The sequence below is a fragment of the Triticum aestivum genome, chromosome 2B (assembly GCF_018294505.1).
Source record: "Triticum aestivum cultivar Chinese Spring chromosome 2B, IWGSC CS RefSeq v2.1, whole genome shotgun sequence".
In the NCBI taxonomy this organism is placed as follows: domain Eukaryota; kingdom Viridiplantae; phylum Streptophyta; class Magnoliopsida; order Poales; family Poaceae; genus Triticum; species Triticum aestivum.
Window position 1 is genome coordinate 790,928,140 of NC_057798.1, and position 11,946 is coordinate 790,940,085.

Below are 11,946 nucleotides of genomic sequence, written 5' to 3' on the forward strand. Positions count from 1 at the left end.
GCGTTCAGAAAAAGAAAGAAAGAATTTTTATGTCGCATCTTAAGGAAAAAAAACTAGCTTCATATCTGGTTGGCTGACCCAGTCGAGTCCACTGCCAACAATCCGAAACATTTTTTAAATACATTATTTATGAAATAATTTAAGAAATGCCAAAAATATTATTTAAAAAATGTGACACAATTTTGAAAATACAAAATGTTTTTCAAAGCATGTGAAAAACTGTTGGAATTCTGAACATTTTTTTGAAAAATGTGATTTTTTTGAAATTGCGAACAGCTTTTTAAATGCTGATAGAGTTTCAAAATTCCAAACAGTTTTTAGAAAACAAAAAACGAATTGATTTCTGCAAAAAAATGGAAAACAGGAACATTTTTAACTTCTAAACAATTTTAGAAATGTGCGGACATTTTTTAAACCTCATGAATTCTTGTTGTGTTATAGTGGGCCGGCCCAAATTCTTGTCCGTGAGAGTAGCTGGGAATCCCGGCCGGGATTCTAGTATTCCCAGTGTGCCAAACAGGTATAGGGTCCAAAATAGACCGGGATTACAAGTTCAGAGTGCCAATTTCCGGGATTTAAAGTTTAGGGTTTGATTTAGCTTTCATGTACAACTTCAAGGTTTATTTTAGACTTTTTCCTTTATAGTAAGTGCTTAGTAGTTGAACTAGTTGATTTAATTAATAAAACTACTTTATTTAACTATATATAGAAGTAGTTCTCGCATCGACGTCGACAATCCCTATCCCGCATCCTCGTCGTCGTCGACTCGGCGGTGGACGCTTGCTTGATCAGGGCCATGTTCGGGACTGGGCTCCGCCGGGCTGGTATTGGGAGGTGCTACCTTCCGGGGGACGTAGGTTGGTGAGGAGGCAGCCCGTTATTGACCCGATCCTTGTTTGGTGGCGCTCGCGTGGGCCAGTGACGGTGCCGAGGCTTTCGGACACCGCGGAGGTGGTACGTCACCGTGTCAGCGAGGAGGACGAGCACATCCGTCGCTACATGGTTGCATTGGAGGACAGGTTCGACAATACCTGGCAGGTTCTTCAGGGATCTCACTGGAGCTATGATCCTGTGATGGTTCCTTATCTTTGGGTGTCCACCGCCCGCGATGATACCCGTCGGGCGCTACGGTTCTAGCTGTATTAGCGATGCTATATGTATGATAGTATTCGAGGAGTATTAGTGATAATATTCGACGATGTACGGACACAAGAGATGATGTAGTTTTGGTTATAATTGAATGCATGCTAATTTGAATATTACTTTATTTTATGATTTGGTTTTGCTTATTGAATGCTCATATTGGAAAAGTACTCCTACTTTCAATGCTAAAATTGAAGAGCACTCTATGCAGAAATCTAGGAGCCCCCTCCATCATCCACGCCGTCGTGGGGGTAGCTTCTCCTTCATTCCCGTGTGCTAGACAATTTGATGTAATAATGCACTCGGGAATGAAAGGAGGAGCTACGTACCATCACCGATAGTCAACCCGTGATTAATAATAATGATCTAATTTAGGTTTTTAGTACATATATTTAATTGTACAAGTTTAATATTTGAATTATGACTGGTGCCACGACGACCGAGGTATGTGCGACAGGTTCATTGAGCTTGATGAAGATCAGCGCTTCAGCATTAAGCTCGAGGAGACCTTCGATGTTCATATGGTACGCAACGACGATAATAGTTTTTTCATAATTAAGCACGACTTCAACTATTTTAACGTGTATTTTTCATCTTTTCCAATTCGACTAGCTTATCCCATGCTATGCAAGATGCTATGTCTTGGAGAGGATGGGTTTTGAAGACCATGAAAGTATGGAAACCAAAAAAATTCTCCTAAGGACACATCATGGTGTGGATTTTAAATTAAAGATGTACAATGCTGAGAGTGTAACCCATTTTGGTTGCAAAAATTGGGAAGCACTTTGCAAGATGTATGGTTTTTATGAGGGTATGCTTTTCACCATGGATCTTAGTGATCCTACAATCGAGCAAGACAATATGGATATTTGGGTCCTTGTGGATACACCTCGAATTCTTCCCCCATGTGAGCTTAACATAGTTATTAAGTAATTTATATTGTTTATTTCAAAATAGTTGACAGCTTATTTCCATTGACAACTTATTTTCATTCTTCAAAGAATGTGCGGAAGATGGTAGACAAAACCCACTACACCGATGGCTCCGAATTAACTTATAAGGGGAAAAATCATCTGATCGCATTTTGTATTGATCTTGAGAATTAAAATTTCTACAATCGAACTCCTCGACATTATGGTCAATACGTGCCACTAGTGCACGTGTTGAACTACGGTAACTACCATGGAGATACCCTGGTAAGATTTTTTACTATTACGACATCCGTGCATCTTTTTGCATACTTCTAAAACTAGTACATCATTGCGAACTATGAAGTTATTACTATGTTTTTCAATAGATAATCCCGAATGATTGTGTGCCTCATCTGATGTATACACACGGTCACCTTGATGTTTTGAACATACAACCAGGTCGTCCTACGAATCTCAACTGTCCATACCGGATTTCTAAAAGAAGTGGAGACATGACAATCAAAGAATGGAAAAAAATGTATGGACAGTCGTAAGGAGCTTGTTGGAAGCAAAAGGAAGCGAAGCGGAAGAATTGGAGATAGGATGATCTCCATTCTTCATAATAGTCAGGGTCTATATTGTTTTATGCTATTTTATCTTAAGTGTGTTTAGGTCTACCTGATACTGATGATGTGCTAAGAACAATTATGTAGGCTTGGGTTTGATGACTATGAGTATGATGATCGTATGACTTGTTATTAATAACGAGTAGAAGTTGTATGATGATGCATGATTAGTAGGACTTGTTATTATATATGATGATGTATGATGCGAGCATGAAGAGTTATTATATATCAGCGGGTGAAATGAACATAGCAGTAGCATTGGTAAACCAAGCACGAAGATAAGAGAGGACACTTCTATCTATTAGCTAGCTAATAACAACCTAAATTAACCCCCAAAACCCATAAACCAGCCACTTTAAAAAAAACCTCAGCTGCAGCCAGCTTCTAACGCGTGGATGCCTTTTGGTCCCAGTTTATGTCACCAACCGGGACCAAAGGCCCCCCTACCTGGGCTACCCGCAGCGGCCACGTGGATGCCCATCTATCCCGGTTTGTTTAAGAACCGGGACTAAAGGTGGGAGACATTAGTAACGACCTATTAGTCCCGGTTCAAGAACCGGGACTAAAGGCCCTTACGAACCGGGACAAATGCCCTGTTTTCCACTAGTGTACCCCAGCTCATAGCTACACCCCCGAACAACGTCCCGGCCCAACCCACCGCAAGATTCCCTCCGTGTCATGCCGACGTGGCTGTTTCCCCTCTCTGGACACGGCGTCAGCGACACCCGTGAGAAGGGCACACCCCGGAGCCGCGTGATGCATGCCTGCACCTACCACCACGCTTCCACAAGCATGCGAGGGCCCACCACAACACTGGCGGCATTGCTACCCCCCAGGTACCCCGTCATGTCTAACCCTGACACAGACGACCGCCGGATCTAGACGTTTGACTTTCGCCGGACGGGTTTAACCGGTAGACCTTTTCACATGGTTGTCACAGCCCAGCCCATAGCTACACCCCCGAACACCGTTCCGGCCCAACCCACTACAAGATTCCTTCTATGTCATGCCGACGTGGCCGTTTCCCCCCTCTGGGACACGGCGGCAGCAATGCCCATGAGGGGGGGGGGCAAACCCCGGAACTCCTGGCGGCATTGCTATCCCTGTAGGTACCCCGTCCCGTCTAACCCTGACACAGACGACCACCGGATCTAGCCCTTTGACTTTCGCCAGACGAGGTTTGACCGGTGGACCTTTTCACCTGGTTGTCATACCCCAGCCCATAGCTACACCCCCGAACAACGTCGCGGCCCAACCCACCGCAAGATTCCCTCTGTGTCATGCCGACATGGCCGTTTCCCCTCTTCGGGACACGGCGGCAGCGACGCCCGTGAGAGGGGCACAACCCGGAGCCGCGTGTCGCATGCTTGCGCCTGCCATCACGCTTCCACAAGCATACGAGGGCCCACCACAACACCTGGCGGCATTGCTACCCCCCCCCCCAGGCAACTCGTCCCGTCTAACCCTGACACAAATGACCGTTGGATCTAGCCTTTTGACTTTCGCCGGACGGGGTTTCACCCATGGACCTTTTCGCCTAGTTGTCATAGCCTAGCCCTTAGCTACACCCCCGAACACCGTTCTGGCCCTACCCACCGCAAAATTCCCTCTGTGACATGCAGACGTGGCTGTTTCCTCCTCTGGGTCACGGCGGCAGCGACGCCCGTGAGGGGGGAACACCCCGGAGCCGCATGCAGGGTACCTCCGCATGCCACCACGCTTCCACAGGCGTACGAGGGGCCACCGCAACACATTGCGGTATTGCTACCCCCCAGGTACCCCATCTCGTCTAACCCTGACACAGACCACCGCTGGATCTAGCCCTTTGACTTTTGCCGGACGGGGTTTGACTTGTGGACCTTTTCACCTAGTTGTCATACCCCAGCCCATAGCTACACCCCGAACAACATTCCGGCCCAACCCACCGCAAGATTCCCTCCGTGTCATGCCGACATGGCCGTTTCCTCTCTTCGAGACACAGCGACACCGACGCCCATGAGAGGGGCACACCCCGGAGCCATGTGTCGCATGCCTGCACCTGCCACCATGCTTCCACAAGCATACGAGGGCCCACCGCAATAGCTGGCGGCATTGTTACCCCCCCCCCCAAGTACCCCGTCCCGTCTAACCCTGACACAGACGACCGCCGGATCTAGGCTTTTGACTTTCGCCGGATGGGGTGTGACCCGTGGACCTTTTCACCTGGTTGTCATACCCTAGCCCATAGCTACACCCCTGAACACCGTTCATGCCCAACCCACCGCAAGATTCCCTCTATGTCATGCCGACATGGCCGTTTCCCCCCTCCGGGACATGGCGGCAGTGATGCCCATGAGGGGGCACACCCCGAAGCCGCGTACCGGGTGCCTTTGCATGCCACCATGCTGCCTCTAGCGTACAAGGGCCCATCGCAACACCTGGCGGCATTGCTATCCCCATAGGTACCCCGTCCCGTCTAACCCTGACACAAACGGCTGTCGGATCTAGCCCTTTGACTTTCACCGGACGGGGTTTGACAGGTTGACCTTTTCACCTGGTTGTCATACCCCAGCCCATAGCTACACTCCAGAACAATGTCCCGGCCCAACCAACCGCAAGATTCCCTTCATGTCATGCCGACGTGGCCGTTTCCCCTCTCCGGGACACGGCGGAAGCGACGCCCGTGAGAGGGGCACACCCCGGAGCCACGTGTTGCATGTCTGCTCCTCCACCATGCTTCGACAAGCATATGAGGGCCCACCACAACACCTGGCGGCATTGCTAACCCCCCAGGTACCCCATCCCGTCTAACCCTGACACAGACGACCGTCGGACCTAGCCCTTTGACTTTCGCCGGATGGGGTTTGACCGGTGGACCTTTTCACATGGTTGTCATACCCCAGCCGATAGCTACACCCCCGAACAGCGTCCCGGCCAAACCCACCGCAAAATTCCCTCCGTGTCATGCCGACGTGGCCGTTTCCCCTCTTTGGGACACGGCGGCAGCGACGCCCATGAGAGGGGCACACCTCGGAGCCGCGTGCCGCGTGCCTGCGCCTGCCATCATGCTTCCACAAGCATAAGAGGGCCCACTCCAACACCTGGCAGCATTGCTACCCCCCCCCCCCAGGTACCCCGTCCCGTCTAACCCTAGCACATACGACTTCTGGATCTAGTCCTTTGACTTTCGCCGAACGGATTTGACCGGTGGACCTTTTCACCTGGTTGCATAGCCCAGCCCGTAGCTACACCCCCGAACACCGTTCCGGCCCAACCCACCGCAAGATTCCCTTTGTGTCATGCCAACGTGGTTGTTTCCCCCCTCCGGGACACGGCGGCAGTGATGCCCATGAGGGGGCGCAACCTGGAGCCGCGTGCCTGGTACCTGTGCATGCCACCACGCTGCCACAAGCGTACGAGGGCCCATCGCAACACCTGGCGGCATTGCTATCCCTGTAGGTACCCCGTCCCGTCTAACCCTAACACAGACGACCGCCGGATCTAGCCCTTTTAGTTTCGCCGGACAAGGTTTGATCGGTGGACCTTTTCACCTGGTTGTGATACCCCAGCCCATAGCTACACCCCCGAACAACGTCTCAGCCCAATCCACCACAAGATTCCCTTTGTGTCATGCCGACGTGGTCGTTTTCCCTCTCCGGGACACGGCGGCAGCGACGTCCGTGAGAGGGGCACACCCCGGAGCCGTGTGCCGCATGCTTGCGCGTGCTACCACGCTTCCATAAGCATACGAGGGCCCACCACAACACCTGGCGGCATTGCTACCCCCCCTCCCCCAGGCACCTTGTCCCGTCTAACACTGACATAGGCGACCGCCGGATCTAGCCTAATGACTTCCGCTGGACGGGGTTTGACCCGTCGACCTTTTCGCCTGGTTGTCATAGCCTAGCCCTTAGCTACACCCCCGAACACAGTTCCGGCCCAACCCACCGCAAATTTCCCTCCGTGTCATGCCGACGTGGCCGTTTCCCCCCTCCGGGTCACGGCGGCAGCGACGCCCGTGAGGGGGAACACCCCGGAGCCGCATGTTGGGTACCTCCGCATGCCAGCACACTTCCACAGGCGTACGAGGGCCCACCTCAACACATGGCGGTATTGCTACCCCCAGGTACCCCGCCTCGTCTAACCCAGACACAGACGACCGCTGGATCAAGCCCTTTGACTTTCGCCGGACGAGGTTTGACTGGTGGACCTTTTCACCTGGTTGTCATAACCCAGCCCATAGCTACACCCTCGAACAACATGCCGGCCCAACCCACCGCAAGATTCCCTCCTCATCATGTCGACGTGGCCGTTTCCCCTCTTCGGGACACGGCGGCAGCGACGCCCGTGAGAGGGGCACACACCAGAGCCGCGTACCGTGTGCCTGCGCCTGCCACCATGCTTCCACATGCATACGAGGGCCCACCACAACACCTGGCAGCATTGCTAACACCCCAGGTACCCCGTCCCGTCAATCCCTGACACAGACGCACGCCGGATCTTGTCCTTTGACTTTCGCCAGACGGGTTTGACAAGTGGACCTTTTCACCTCGTTGTCATAGCCCAGCCCATAGCTACACCCCTGAACACCGTTCCGGCCCAACCCAATGCAAGATTCCCTCTGTGTCATGCCGACGTGGCTGTTTCCCCCCTCCGGGACATGGCGGCAGCGATGCCCATGAGGGAGGACCCCGGAGCCGCGTGCCGGATGCCTGTGCATGCCACCACGCTGCCACAAGCGTACGAGGGCCCATCACAACACCTGGCGGCATTGCTATCCCCGTAGGTACCCAGTCCCGTCTAACCCTGACACAGACGACCGCCGGATCTGGCCCTTTTACTTTCGTCGGACGGGGTTTTACCGGTGGACCTTTTCACCTGGTTGTCACACCCTAGCCCATAACTATACACCCGAACAACATCCCAGCCCAACCCACCGCTAGTGGCGCACCTGTTTTGGACATTAATGGCGCACTACAGGTGCGCCACTAGCATCACGCCATTAGAATTTTTTACTAATGGCGCACCACTGGTGCTGTCGGAGTAAATGACCACGGGTAGCGACGCCACTGAGAGGGGCACACCCCGGAGCCGCGTGTCGCATGCCTGCGTCTGCCACCATGCTTTCACAAGCATACGAGGGCCCACTGCAACACTTGGCGGCATTGCTACCCCCCTTCCCAGGTACCCCATCCCGTCTAACCCTGACATAGACGACCGCCGGATCTAGCCTTTTGACTTCCGCCGGACGGGGTTTGACCCGTGGACCTTTTCACCTGGTTGTCATAGCGTAGCCCATAGCTACACCTCCGAACACCGTTCCGGTCCCAACCCACCACAAAATTTCCTCCGTGTCATGCTGACGTGGCCGTTTCCCCCCTCCGGGACACGGCGACAGCAACGCCCTTGAGGGGGGCACACCACGGAGCCGCATGCCGGGTGCCTCCGCATACCAACACGCTTCCACAAGAGTACAAGGGGCCACCGCAACACATGGCGGCATTGCTACCCCCCCCCCCCGAGGTACCCCGTTTAGTCTAACCGTGACACGGACGACCGCCGAATCTAGCCCTTTGACTTTCACCGGACGGGGTTTGACCGGTGGACCTTTTCACATGGCTGTCATACCCCAGCCCATAGCTACACCCTCGAACAACGTCCTGGCCCAACCCACCGCAAGATTCCCTCTGTGCCATGCCGATGTGGCCGTTTCCCCTCTCTGGGACACTGCGGCAGCGACGCCCGTGAGAGGGGCACACCCCGGAGCCGCGTGTCGCGTGCCTGCGCCAGCCACCACGCTTCCACAAGCATACAAGGGGCCACCACAACACCTGGCGGCATTGCTACCCCCCCAGGTACCCCGTCCCGTCTAACCCTAACACAGACGACCGCCGGATCTAGTCCTTTGACTTTCGTCGGACGGGTTTGACCGGTGGACCTTTTCACCTGGTTGTCATAGCCCAGCCCATAGCTACAACCCTGAACACCGTTCCGGCCCAATCCAACACAAGATTCCCTCTGTGTCATGCCGATGTGGCTGTTTCCCCCCTCCGGGACATGGCGGCAGCGATGCCCATGAGCGGGGCACACCCTGCAGCTGCGTGCCGGGTGCATTTGCATGCCACCACACTGCCATAAGCGTACGAGGGCCCATCGCAACACCTGTCGTCATTGCTATCCCCGTAGGTACCCCGTCCCGTCTAACCATGACACAGACCACCGCCGGATCTAGCCCTTTGACTTTCGCCGGACGGGGTTTGATCGGTGGACCTTTTCACCTGGTTGTCATACCCCAGCCCATAGCTATACCCCAGAACAACGTCCCGGCCCAACCCACTGCAAGATTCCCTTCGTGTCATGCCGACGTGGTTGTTTCCCCTCTTCAGGACATGGCGTCAGCGACGCCCGTGAGAGGGGCACACCCCGGAGTCACGTGTCGCATGCCTGCTCCTCCACCATGCTTCCACAAGCATAGGAGGGCCCACCGCAACACCTGGCGGTATTGCTACCCCCCAGGTACCTCGTCCCGTCTAACACTGACATGGACGACCGCCGGATCTAGCCTTTTGACTTTCACCAGACAGGGTTTGACCCGTGGACCTTTTCACCTGGTTGTCATAGCCTAGCCCATAGCTACACCCCGAACACCGATCCGGCCCAACCCAGCGCAAAATTCCCTCCGTGTCATGCCGACGTGGCTGTTTCCCCCCTCCAGGACACGGCGGTAGCGACACCCGTGAGGGGGGCACACCCCGGAACCGCATGTCGGGTGCCTCCGCATGCCACCACGCTTCCACAAGCGTACGAGGGCCCACCGCAACACATGGCGGCATTGCTACCCCCAGGTACCCTGTCCCTTTCTAACCCTGACACAGATGACCGTTGGATCTAGCCCTTTGACTTTCGTCGGACGGGGTTTGGCCGGTGGACCTTTTCACCTAGTTGTCATACCCCAGCCCATAGCTACACCCCTGAACAACGTCCCAGCCCAACCCACCGCAAGATTCCCCCCGTGTCATGCCGACATGGCCGTTTCCCCTTTCCGGGAAACGGCGGCAGCGATGCCCGTGAGAGGGGCACACCCCGAAGCTGTGTGACGTGTGTCTGCGCCTGCCACCACACTTCCACAAGCAAACGAGGGCCCGCCGCAACACCTGGCAGCATTGCTACCCCCCCCCAGGTACCCCGTACCATCCAACCCTGACACAGACGACCGCCAGATCTAGTCCTTTGACTTTTGCGGGACGAGTTTGACCGGTGGACCTTTTCACCTGGTTGTCAAAGCCCAGCCCTAGCTACACCCCTGAACACAGTTCTGGCCCAACCCACTGCAAGATTCCCTCTATGTCATGTCGACGTGGCCGTTTCCCCCCCTCCGGGACACGGCAGCAGCGATGCCCATGAGGGGGACACACCCCGGAGCTCCCGTGACGGGTGCCTATGTATGCCACCATGCTTCCACAAGCATACGAGGGCCCACCGCAACACCTAGCGGCATTGCTACCCCCCAGGTACCCCGTCCTGTCTAACCCTGACACGGACGACCGCCGGATCTAGCCCTTTGACTTTCGTCGGACGAGGTTTAACTGGTGGACCTTTTCACCTGGTTGTCATACCCCAGCCCATAGCTACACCACCGAACAACGTACCTGCCCATCCTACCGCAAGATTCCCTCCGTGTCATGCCGACGTGGCCGTTTCCCCTCTCCGGGACACGGCGGCAGCGACGCCCGTGAGAGGGTCACACCCCGGAGCCGCGTGCTGCGTGCCTGCGCCAGCCACCATGCTTCCACAAGCATACGAGGGCCCACCGCAACACCCACTAGTAGAAAACAGGGCTTTCGTCCGGGCCAGATAATCCCATTAGTCTCGGTTGCATCACGAACCGGGACTAATGTGAGCATTAGTCTCGGTTCAAATGGGACCTTTAGTCCCTGTTTGAGACAACATTTAGTCCCGGTTGGAGACACGAATCGGAACTAAAGGGTGCGATGCCCTTTAGTCCTGGTTCGTGTCTCAAACCGGGACTAAATGGCCCATTTTCAAACTCTACCCCCCCCCCCAAGTGGATCGCCTTTTCAGTTTTGTAAAAAGCAAAAGAAAACGATAAAAACTTCACAAATTAAAATCTAGTAGTTAGGAAAATTTAAAAACTTAAATTTGGACATGTTTTGCAAAAAAGTGTTATGAAAATGTAAAACGGCCATATCTTTTGCATACGATGTCTAAAAACCCGGATAATATATCAAAAAAATCAGCACAAAAATCCGTATCCGATTTTGAGGGCCTATAACCTATTTGCAATTTTTTAGAATCCTCAAATTCTAAAAGGAAAAAAAGTTATGCTCAAATATCTTTTTTTTGAATTTTCGTTAAATCTGGTCAAACTATGGTCAAACTACTTATTCAAGAAGTATTAGTGTTACTAAATAATTATTTCAGTTTTTTTTAATTTTGGTCAAATCTGGTCAAACTGTGCTCACTATAGTCAAACTATGGTCAAACTTATTATTCAAGAAATATTAGTGTTACTAAATAATTATTATTTTTTAGAATAATAGTTTCAAACTCAAATAGTGAAACGTGTGACTTCATGCTCAAGCTGAACTCCTGAGGGTTAATAGGATTGACATCTTACTATTGTTGGGAAAACAAGTGCAGACTTGGAAACGAGGGGGAATAGAACCCAGAAGTTAAGCGTGCTCAGGCTGGAGTAGTGAGAGGATGGGTGATCGGCCGGGAAGTTAGATGATTTGGAATGATGAGGGGTGATTAGAGATTAGAGGTTAAATTGAGCAGTGATGAGGGGGGGGTGAGGGGTGATTAGAGATTAAATTGTAAAATAATTCAGAAATTTGAAAATCCTGGAAAAAAATTAAAAAAGTTAAAAAAATTGTAAAAATACCTTTAGTCCCAGTTGGTGTGACCAACCGGGACTAAAGGTGGAGCTCCAGACAGCGGCCATGTGGAGGGGCTTTAGTCCCGGTTTGTATAAGAACCGGGACTAAAGGGGGGTGCCTTTAGTGACGACCCTTTAGTCCCGGTTCCAGAACTGGGACTAAAGGCCCTCACGAACCGGCACGAATGAGGCTTTTTCTACTAGTGACCTGGCGGCATTGCTACCCCCCCCCCCGGTGCCCCGTCCCGTCTAACCCTGACACACACGACTACCGGATCTAGCCTTTTGACTTTCGTCGAACGGGGTTTGACCCGTGGACCTTTTCACCTGGTTGTCATAGCCTAGCCCATAGCAACACCCCCAAACACCGTTCTGGCCCAACCCACCG